The sequence below is a fragment of the Mirounga angustirostris genome, unplaced genomic scaffold (genome assembly GCF_029215605.1).
Source record: "Mirounga angustirostris isolate CCGP_5_RB_7025 unplaced genomic scaffold, mMirAng1.0.hap1 SCAF_5, whole genome shotgun sequence".
In the NCBI taxonomy this organism is placed as follows: domain Eukaryota; kingdom Metazoa; phylum Chordata; class Mammalia; order Carnivora; family Phocidae; genus Mirounga; species Mirounga angustirostris.
The window spans coordinates 4,862,010-4,873,245 of NW_026991713.1; the positions used below are offsets into that span (position 1 = coordinate 4,862,010).

An 11,236-nucleotide genomic window follows, 5' to 3' on the forward strand; every position below is an offset into this window, starting at 1 on the left:
CCCCTCCCACCGGGAAGCTGAGATGAGGCGGGCCCATAGCTCGGGCTCTGTGAGCACTGGGGGGGAGGGGGGGCGGGGGTTATGTGTGGCTCGCTTAGCTGAAAAGCCCCGGGACCTGCGCCCAGTCTGCCCCTCTGACCCCAGCCCTCCTGGACTCGCATCAGTTTGGGAACCCCGTATCTGTGGGCAAGGTCAGCAGGCTGGCCTCAGATCCAGGCACCGTGGGGCCCCAAGAGCATGATGCAGTCTCCCCAGCCCTGGTCCCCGTTGCTCATCTGCTGAGTCCTTTGAGCCAGGAAACCAGGCTCCTCAGGAAGGGCAGGAGCTTGGGCTCTCCCCACCTTCCACTGGTGTGCCCAGGTCCCTGTTCCTGTCACCCGTTTCATTTGCTCTGACGGCAGTGGCTGGAGGGGTGTGCTCCTGGGCTGGGTGGGGGTCCTGGAGTACAGCCAGATGACTTGCCAGCCACAATCAGAGAGAGGGATCCCCATGGGTCTGCAAAGTCCCCCCAGCGACAGGGCCAGAGCCAGGACCTGGAGGCAGACACGGCTGCCACCTGGTCTCCCTGAGCCCTTCTCTGGGTCTGGAGCGTGGGAGGACGGCCTTGCCCAGACACCTGGCCTGGTCCCCCAGGGGCTCCTTGTTCGGGTCTTCTCAGTGGTTTCTGGTTTTGCATAACAGAGGCTTTGGCTCTTTCTCTGTGGTTCACAGCGTGGGTGGCGGATAAGGTGGGGACGGAGGTGAGATCTCTCTGCCCAGGAACCGAGGCTGTGAGGCAGCCTTGCAGCACCTGTAAACTCCACTGCTCCCCTGTACTGCCTCAGCCCACAGCGATTTCCCCCCCACTGGAGGGGCAGGTGACAGGAAGGGGTCTCTAGGGCTACACCACAGGGATGAGACAAGAGGATGCGGCTGTAAGCTCTCAGCCTCTTGCAGGTACCCCACCAAGCTGTCAGCTCTGGGGATGTCTGAGGGGGAGAGAGAGAGGAGTCAAGAGCCTCCCTGAGGCTTCCCAGATGAATGAAAGTGGAGGTCAACACCCTGGAGAAAGCTGCTGTCCTTTGAGGCCCCACCCAGTTCATGGCCACATGCTTGCCCTTCACTGTATCTGGAAAGACCTTCCTCTAAGCCAGGCCTGGTCAGCCAACTCCTATTCATCCTGCAAAACCCGGCCCACGGTGACCTCACCCAGCAATGTCTTCTCCAGGAGCTCCACCACAGTGCGTATGCATCTGCATTTGGAGGACAGCACTGCCCAGGCCGCTTGGAGGTTGAGAGTGAGACCTCTCTCTATTAAGGACATGTTCCTGACTTTCCTTGGCTGGTTCCTGTGGTCATAAGTACTACTTAGCACTCACTCACAGTGTTCCCAGGTGGGCAGGCAGCTAGCAGCCCTTCACTGGGGACACAGGGCTACAAGGGCAGGGCCAGAGGCTGTGTGTATGTCCCTCCTTTTTGTCCAGTGAGTATTTCTTGAGAACCTAGCATGGGCCAGGCCCTGAGCTAAGTGCTGGATTTGAATCTGACCCTGGCCAAATCTTTTACCCTGTGCCAGCCTTGGTGTCTACTTGACCATCGTAACTGTTCTGGGAAGAGACAACATTCGGGGGAGGGAGAAATCCTGATTTCATCAACTGGGGACGGAGGCCTGCACTGGGCACGTTGCTGAGTCTAGAGCCCAGCACCCGAGGCTACACCCAGGGGACCCAGCCCACCCCCACCTTGCCTGTCCAGCTGAAAACGGGGGTAGGGGACCCTCACCTTCTCCTGGTGGAGCAAGGGAAGGATGGTGAGCCCTGGCTGGGGCTTGGGCTGGCCTCTTCCTCCTCCCTCCTCCCTCCTCCCTTCTTGCCTACCCAGGGCCTACAGCACCTGTTAACACACATGCAGGGAAGAAGCTCATCTGCCTCAGGGACATTCTCAGCAACACCCCCCCTCACCCCAACGCCAGGGCCTGTAGTCTCCTGGAGCACCCTCTTGGCCTTGGGGCCGACAGACCAAGATGATGGCCCCCGACCTTGACCATCAGCACAGAGGAGGCCTTCTCCCTTCACTGGCTGGTTCTCCTCACCTTCAGGGAAAGCAGAGGAAGGCTCACCCGCGCTGGCCCCGCCCCCTCTGTGACTCAGTGGGCAGACCTCGGTGGCAGGGGCCCACTGCTGCTCGGAGCTCTTTCTGGTTGATCTTGTGACATGACACTCATTTCCCACTTCTGGGGGCTCACCTGTCCCCAGGGTGCCTCCTGTGCTATATCTCGTCCCCTAACCCGCCACCCTGGGCGATGCTCTGACCACAGATGACAGAACACGTCCCAGGGAGGACTCGAGGTGGTGAGGTTTGTGATGATGCTCCCTTGCTGTATGACGTCAGCTGCTAACCCCGTCTCTTCAGATGACCCAGCAGAAGCCCTGGAGGCTCTGTCAGGGGCAAGGGCTGCAGGAAAGGCCGGATATTCCAGGTTGGGCTCTGGAGACAAACAGACTTGGATTCAAAGCACAGCTCTGTCACTTACTGTGACTTGGCCTCAATTTCCCCATTCCGTGAGATGGGGACACAGCAGTGCCTGCCTCGCAAGGTCGGGGCAAGGATCTCACGGGCTCCTTAGTGCAGAGTGCCTCCCACAGCGGCAGGCCGGCAGGTGGAGCGCTCAGGGCTCAGGGGATGCAGCTCTCGTGATGCTCTCAGGGGGCATGCCCCCTCTCCCCCCGCATCACTCAGGATCCCGTCCAGCCCTCATCTTCAGGGTCTTACCACCCCTACCTCCCCCTCCCCCAGGTCTCCAGCCACACGGTACTCACTGGCCTGGCACACCTGCTTTCTTAGCAAACCCACCCGCCAGCAAGGGGCCAGCTACGCAAGGCCAATGGCTGAGCCGGGGCCTCCCCTGGGCTTCCCTCTGTGACAGCTCCATCACAGCATGGGTCTGCATCCCGTCAGCCTCCCTCATTGGACTACGTCAGGCCAGTCCGATGGAGAGCTAGACCCAGCAGGCAGGAGCTGTGTCTTTGTGGCAACCGCCTCCCAGAGGTTCGGCACATGCCTCTCAACACCCGTGAACACGCCCTGCCGCCTGCCTGCTTCCCTCCAACAGGTAAATGCTGGGTTCGCAGGATGGACATGAGGCCTGACGGATGGATGGGATGAGCTGCTCGGGGCCACACAGCTCCAAGGCCAGGAGGCCAGCCCTCCTGACCCCCAGGGCTCTGCAACAAGCCCCCGCCCACCTGTCTCTCTCCTGGCCCCAGAAATCCTTCCTGTCCAGCTGAACGTCCATTGTCTTGGAAGGTCAGGTACATGGAGTCCCTGTCTACAGAGTCTATTCCAGGAAGGCAGTGAGTTTCCACACAGAGCACACCTTCTAGCTCTGCACACGTCCCTTACCACATGTTTCTAAATCCCCGCCACGGTCCTGGGGATGTCACTCACTCACTCGCTCACTTGTTCATTCATCAGACACTCCTGGGGTTCTGCTCTGTGCCGGCCCCAGGCGGAGCCCGGGGACACAGATGAATCACGCAGAGCCCCACCTGGGAGCCTTTGGAGGGAAAGACACCGGGGACAGATGAGCATGGGGTGCTAAATGCTGCCTCAACTATATGAGCAAACATTCCAAGGGCTGCCCCATCTTGCCTGGGTGGACGCAGGGCAGCCGAGAAGGCTTCCTGGAGGAGGAGGGCACCTTCCAGCAGGGCCATGAAGAACCAGTGGAAGCCCTCAGGGCAGGTGCAGAAGGGCAGGAAGAGTTCCAGGTAGAGGAACACAAGGGGAGGCCGAGAGGAGGGAAAAGTGGAGAGCAAACAGGCAGACGAGATGCCCTGCATGCATGGGCAGGCAGCGCGGGGCGACAGTGGCTCTGGTCCAGCACGGGGTGGGGGGCCTGGGGGGTTGGGGATGACCCCCGGCCACCCACAGGTATCCCATCAATAGCTTGCATGTGACCTGGCTCCCTCTTACAGCTGCTGGAGGTCAGCCCGGCTCCAGGACCCCAGCCTGCCTTGGGAACTCTGAGCCCCTTGGGAAAAGCCGCTGCCTTAGGCTAGCAGCTCTGCAAGCCCCCCCGGGCACCAGCTCTGGCCCTCCCTGGGAGAGCTGACCGCAAAGCCTGCTGGGGCCTCTCTGGAAACCAGACCCAGTCCAAAGGCCAATGAATGCCCAGCAGGCTGGTGTGCAGAGGTGACGGAGAACAAGGACACAGGTGCGATCTTCACTCAGGGAAGCGCAGTTTGCCCCCAAGTCACAGCCGGGAGACCAGGGCTCAGAGAGGCCGAGCGGCCTGCCAGAACCCACCCAACCCGTCTGGACGCAGTGAGTGGGCCCGGGCGCTGAACCCAGCCCTGACGGTTCCGGGGGCTCCCCCCACCGTGGCATCAGTGTCCCCCACGGGTCCACGGAGCCTCGAATGCTGGCCTGCGGCCAGTGCACCCAGAAGACATTTTATGAATGAGTGAACAAAAGAACCTGAACCCCCTGCTCTTCCTCCCCCACCACACGGCAGTAGGAAGAAGCCATCTGCTACTGTTTTTTGTTGTTGCTGTTACTCTGAAAATCAAATGCACAAACCCAAAGTCATAGCTCTGTGTCGCATCAGGACGGACAGACACCCCAGCCCCTGATTCCGGGCTAGAACTGAGTGTGGCCTCCCAGGGACAGGAGTTAGACAGACGAGGGCCAAATCTCCGCTCAGCTACTAGTAGCTGGAGACTCGACCCGCCGCACCCCTGCTCTGAGCCTTGGTATCCCCACCACAAAACGGAGGTGTAAGAGGACCTACCTCCCTTGCGGGCTGCCGTGAGGACCAAGTAGGTGGGACCCTGCAGGGGTGAGTGCAGGGCGGGGGGTGGGGGCGCGATCCCGGCCTGCTGGCCTCCTCTGCCTGCGATCCTGGCCGCTGGGTAAGCTCCGGAGCCCCCAGCACTAACTGCGCTGGACGCCCTGCAGGCAGCTGAACGGCTTACACATTCTGAGGCTCCCACATGGCCAAAGGGCAGAGGGGCCAAGGAGGGCGCGGGCAGGTGGCCCACTGGGCTCCCCCGTGACTCAGCAGGACTCAGGGAGGCTGCAGGTCTAGGAACGGCTGTGCCCTGTGCAGGGAAGCCCAGATGCTGCTGTTTCAGATAAACATTTTATCACTGCTCACAGAGCAGTCCCCAGGAAGGTGCCGGCAGCCTCTGAGCCCGCAGAGCACCCCTTCCTGCCCGGACAGAAGGAAGTGGCTGGGTGGGGTGCAGGGTGGGGTCGGGAGCCCAGACCGCTAGCACATTAACGTTCCCCTGAGACTTCAGGTCAGCTCAGCTCAGCAAATGCCCCCTGAGCCTCACCCACACTCTGCCCTGCCCTGTGCTGGATGCTGGGTGCTGGGCTCAGCCCTGATCCGTGGACAGCTCCCACGTTCCTCTTCACCATGCCTAGAGCACCAGCCCTCTGCCCTTTGGCCCAGGCACATGTCCCATCCTGCTGGCCCAGTGCCATGCCACCTCCCCCAGGAAGTACTCCCGGCTTTCTCCCTTCTTAGTGTGTGACCTTGGGCAGGCCCATCGCACTACCTAAGACTGTTTCTAAAATGGAGCTGATGACCCCCACTCGTGGGGCACCGGATGAGATTATATAAATGAAGAGTCTCCCAGCACCTCACCCACATGGAGACATTCTCTTTGGAGGGAGCTGAACATCAGGCATCTAATCAATAAATATTGAGCGTGTCTCAGGGTAGGGCGCAGGGACATTTAGCGCCTGGCTCCTGCTCGCAGGGGTCCACGATTTTACTAGGGACACGGGACCTAAATAATACTAATAGTAAGCACAACAGCAACCCAACATGACAGTAGGACCAGCTGCCACGTTTCAAGCCCCTGCCATTGCCAGATACTTGACATCACATCCCCACGTTCACATGTCCCAGCAGCCCTGTGCCGTGGGGTTCTTACCCTCATTTCGTAACAGAGTGGAAACCACAGCTCCCCACCTCTCCACAGCCAAAGCCAAGCTCAGCATCTTCTCCCAGCCTTCCCTCTCCACGCTGAGTCTACTGTGCCAGGGACCATCACCACCACCTACTCAAGTCCGAGACTAATAGTCCTGGGGACTCAACAGGTAGTGAGCTCCCTGTCACAGGAAATAATCAAGAAGGGGCATCATGTTTATTATCATCAATGCATGGCCTCAGTGGCTGGCTTTCAGTCCATCTTAATCAGACCTAAACACTTACCAGCTGTGTAACTTGGACAAGAGACTGACCTCTCTGTGCCTTGCCTTCCTCATCTGTACAATGGGATCATACCATGGCCTTGGAGGGTTACATGAGGGCAAATATGTAAGCTTTTAAGCTGTCTTCAGGTGCATCTCAAGGGCTGCCTATGTGTTGACTATTATTATTTTGTAGCTTTACCTTACCCTTCCTCCTCATGGGAACCAAGCAGGGTAGAAATCGAAATTTCCATGTCACAGATTTGAAAACTGAGGCACGGAGAATAACCCCTCAGACTCAAAGGGTATGTGGCAGAACCGGAACCAGAACGCGGGTCTCCTGGAGCTGAATGGGGGCCACCCTCCCAGCCTGGGTCCTCCATCCCCCCAGTCTTTCCTCCTGGGTTTTCCTCTGGGCTCCGGGCAGACTGGTTTTGCTGGAGAAACTGCTTGGGCAACACATAGAAGGTTTTTAACCAGTTCAGCGGATGGCACAGAAAGCAAAACCTTAAGAACCTTCCAGAAAACAAGCAAGACTTCTGCTGGGGTCAGAGGAGCGCACTGTGGTAGCTCTTGATGTCAGGGTGTTTTGGTGACACTCTCTCACATTCGGGCAGGTAGTGTGGTGGGGGTGGAAGGCGGGCATGCACACCTCCTGCCAGAGACCCTAGGTTTGAGCCTCAGCCCTGCTCCTTGCTGCCTGGGTCTATAGGCAAACCACTTGCCCTCTCTGAGCCTCAGCTTGCGTATCTGTTAATTGGGTATGGTCACGATCACCCTCTGGGCTGGCTAGTGCCTGGAGAAGTTCTGCACATAGGACCAGGCACACGGTAGGTGCTTAGGAAATGGCAGCCCCCCTTCTTTCTGGGGGTCACGCCCTGGAATCAGAGCTGAGGAGAGCAATGCTCCGTGCTGAAATAACCTACATGTATTTTCTTGATAATCTTTTCAGCAGCGGCCTGGCCCCTGTACCCCCACCCCCACTTTTCCCAGGGTGTAGACAGTCGGTGGCCTCACTGTTCTCCCCGGAGGGTACAGATGGGCACGAGCTGAAGGCTTCCCCGGGCCAGGCGTCGAGTGCTCTCGGGATGCCAGAGGTAAGCATCGACGCTAACGCTGATACGGATATGGGCAGTAACTCCGGGGCCGATACCAGCCTGAGCAAAAGGCCACACACCGGAGCAGGTGCAGGGGCCTGCACCGCCACTCTTGGTCCTCACATCGGGACTGTCCCTCTCGGGGCCTTACACGGAGCCACCAGATCCTTACCACAACCCTAGGCGCCAAGTGCTTGCAATTCTCACCACTTTACAGATGAAGAAACTGAGGCACACAGAGGTTGAGACACTGGCCAATGTCCCACAGCTGGGGATAGGTGGGGCCGGGATTCGAACCCAAGCAGCCTGGCTCCGGAACCCATGGTTTTAATCATCTCAACAGTTTAGTCCACGCCACCCAATGCAGATGACAGAACTGAAGCTCAGAGAGGTTAGGCAGCTTTCCCATGGCCACACAGCTGTTAAATGGTGCTGCCAGGATTTACAGCAGGTGAGCCTGACTCTGGGGTCCCCGGCCTCTGTGGCCCCTCTCTGGCCCTGGCTGGCTCCTCCTCCCAGCCCTGCCCAGAGCCCCGTCCCAGACTTAGGGATTCCTGAGTCACCAGAACTGGGCGCACGCACAGATCTCAAAGCCCTCATCCCAGTGGTGCTCCCCCATTGAGATTCGGTTCTGAGACATATAAGAGGGATGTGGTTAAATGGCAAAAAGAGGGTTATGGTGTCACCAGGAAATTACCTTTTTGTTTCACTAAACCCACGTCTTCATAGCAGTCCAAGACTCTAATTTGTATCTCCTGACTCAGACTTGGGGCATGGCTGGGTCTTCTTCGGCACGTCCCCCGGGGCCATCCGAGGCTTCTGGGTGAGCCTAAAGCAGGACATCCGGACCCTGCTGTGTGACCCTGAGAAGCAATGACCCCACAGTCTGACCCTACAGCTCCCCGTTCAGATCGCACCTGTGGCCTCTCCCTACATGCCTCAATGGGGATCCCCCTGCCATCTGCCACTGCTGGTGGGAAGGAGCGAGGGAATGAATGAAGGAATGAATGGCTTTTCCTGCCCCTCTATGGGCATCTTGGGAGCCCGCCCTCCTCACAGATGTCCCAGAAGATGATTTTGTTCATGTCCATGAACGCCCAGGACTCAGGGCACCCGGAGAGGTGGGGAGAGGGCCCCGGGCTTTCTCCTTCCTTCTTCTCGCCCCAGGTCCTCCTGGCTCTGCCGGGAGTCGCCTGGGAGACCCGGGTGTCATCTCACAGTGCCTGTCTTGAGAAAGACCTGGCACCAGCGTCCCAGCCGGATCCCATAGAATGCTGCCCGACTCTGCCCAGGCAAGGCTGCTCAACCATCCCCAGGCCTTTTGATCCATCCATTAGAAACAAACAAACAAACAAATCCATCAGCTAACAAATGTTTCTGCACAGACCACTTTCCCTGCTGATGAGAAATTAGGTCCACGTGAATGTCCCCATCACCAGACAGTGAGGTAGCTGAAACGCAGAATGCCAACCACTCTCATGGCTTACATCACATTCGCGGCAGGCTTGCGATGTGTCAGGCATTGGGCCTCTTTGGATCCCCTGACTACCTGTAAGGAGTGGGAAATACCATGGTTTCTAGTGCTGAGGTGGAAAAATGGAGGCCCTGAGAAGCAAAGTCCCTTGCCTAGGACCACACGGACAGCCAGCGGTGGCCCTGTGATGCTGACCCATGTCTGCCTGACTCTGGAGCACCCCCCTACCCCCCACATTTTCAACAAACAGCTTAGAATCTCAGACCACGTGGCAGGAAAGACCCTTGGGAGGCCATGACTTGCTGAGTGCTGGGGACTTGGGCTCAGGGAGGGGGAGCGGCTTCGTCAGGGACACAGTAAGTCCACGCCCCTGGGTTGGGCTGCTCTTGGGTCCACCCGGCCGGAAAGAGTATGTGATCTTGTGCCCTCATCCAAGGCCACCAGTCAGCGGTGTTCACACTTGTATGTGCACGGGGTGGGGGGGGGGGGATGAGCTGTAAGACAGATTCCTGGTGCCCTCATCAGAGGTCAGGACGAGATCCCAGGCATTGGCATTTTATCAAGAACTGTCACTGAAGAGGACAATCTGGTGGTCCTGGACCCCGCCGCCAGAGCCCCTAGCTTACCCCTCCAGGAAGGGTTCTCAGGCTGGGCGTGATGCAGGAGGTCTGAGAGGCCACAGGGAGCCCCCCTCCCCCTCCAGATGCAGTCCAGGGAATGCTGTTTGGAATCCCGGGGAATTCCGGCCCAGCCGGGCTTCCACCAAAAGCATCACTAATCACCTGGACAGCGATGGCCTCTCCATGCAGCTCTACACCATCGCACTGCTGTCCTGCAGCCTGGATGGGGAAATGGAGGCCGCCCACAGGAAGCGGCCTGGTGAGCCAGGGCCAGGACCACACCCAGTGACCCCCAGGCCAGGGGCCCTCCCCGAGCCCAGCAAGTTTTCCCCTACCTTGGCTCCATTGGAAACAATCTTAGAAAGCGTCAGGCCCTGCTCCTGTGAACAAGGTCCAGCGCATGGTCTGATTTTGCCAGAGGCCCAGACCCAGTGGCAGGCAAGTCTGCCCTGCCGGCCACCTCTCAAGGGATGTGAGGGGGGCTCCCTAGTTCTGAGGCCACAGACCCCTCTGTGCTCCAGCCCTGGGGTCTCTGCCCTCAGATGTACCTGCTGCCCCAGACCGCCCCCTCCCCCCCACCCAGGGCTCTGCAGGGCCAGCTCCGCACAGGAAGGTGGCAGGAGGCCCAGGCTAGAGGCCAGAGGGGTGGGGCCCCACGCTAAAACCGGACAGGGTTCCAAAAGGAGGTTCCCCCTCCCTCGACCATCTTTGTTTGCTCTATTGGGGGGGGCAGCGTAAAGGAGGGGAAGAGCTGCATGGGGAGGGGGCAGTGTTGGGAGGGAAGATCGGGAAACAAGGCAGCTGGACACCCGGCTGGACCGACACGCAGAGACCCACCCGCAGAGACGGAAAGTCAGAGATAGAGACGAGAAGGGGGCGGGGCGGGGCGTTGGGGGGGAGGGCTGGCTAGGAGAGACCCCGAGAGGGCAGCTGGGAGGTCCCGGGGGTGGGGGGGCCTCGTACTGGGAGAAGCTGGAGCCCCTTGCTGGGGGCCGCCCGGCCCCTACCCCATCCCATGTCCCCGCACTCGGCGTGACGCGCGCGCGCGCGCACACACAGACACACAGACACACAGACACACAGACACACAGACACACACACACACACACTCGCACACACACACATACACGGCGCTCCGGCGGACCCGGCCCGGCCTCTTCAGGGGCGCGCGTGCGACCCCCCGCCCCCCCGGCCCCCTCCCCCCGCGGGGCCTCCGGGGCCCATCGCCGCCGCTCACCTTGGTCCCCGCGCCACCGCCGCCGCCGCCGCCACCGCGCAGAGCCCGAGCCCGGGCCGGGGGAGGGGGCCGCCGAGGCCCCGCCCCGCCCCGCCCCCGGGCCCGCGCTGGGGCTCCGGACGCGGCCGTGGCCACCGCCGCCCGGGCTCCGCAGCCGATGCGAGCGAGCGAGACCCGCGCGAGGACGCGACCTGCGGCCGCCGGGGGAGCGGCCGCCCGAGCTGGGAGCTGGGGCCGGGGCGCCCTCCGCAGATCCCCCACCCCGGTGCACTGCGCAGGCTGTAGGCGGTGCCCGCCGGGGATGGGGCGTCCCCGGCCACCCAGTAACCCACCCCTCGGCGGTCCTTTAACGCCCGCCGAGCGCCCTCTCCTCGAGCCTCGGCCTGCGCGGGGCGCTGCGAGCCCGGAGGAAAAATCAGACGTTCGGATTCAGTCCCTGCCCCGTTGGGCGGGGGGGGGGGGGGGGGGGGGAGGGGGGCGGTCGCTCAGGGTCTGGCCGCTGGCAGAGGGGGCAGGGATGGAGCAAAGAGATGCTTCCAGCGTCTGAATGGCCCAGGGCTATGGTTCTCAAAGTCTGGCCCCACCTGCTTGGGGGGCATCTCCCTGAACTTGTTAGCTATGCACG

At 60.5% G+C, this 11,236-nt stretch overlaps 1 protein-coding gene across 1 annotated transcript in view; it reads right to left on the reverse strand.

The window, feature by feature from the left end:
* The window catches only part of PRR5 (proline rich 5), a 52,629-nt gene extending 41,887 nt beyond the window's left edge, over positions 1-10,742 (reverse strand). Inside the window, exon 1 of the mRNA XM_054506733.2 lies at positions 10,612-10,742. The gene's annotated coding sequence lies outside the window, so the exon portion shown is untranslated. The remainder of the gene's footprint in view (positions 1-10,611) is intronic.
* Between the last annotated feature and the right edge of the window lie 494 nt (positions 10,743-11,236).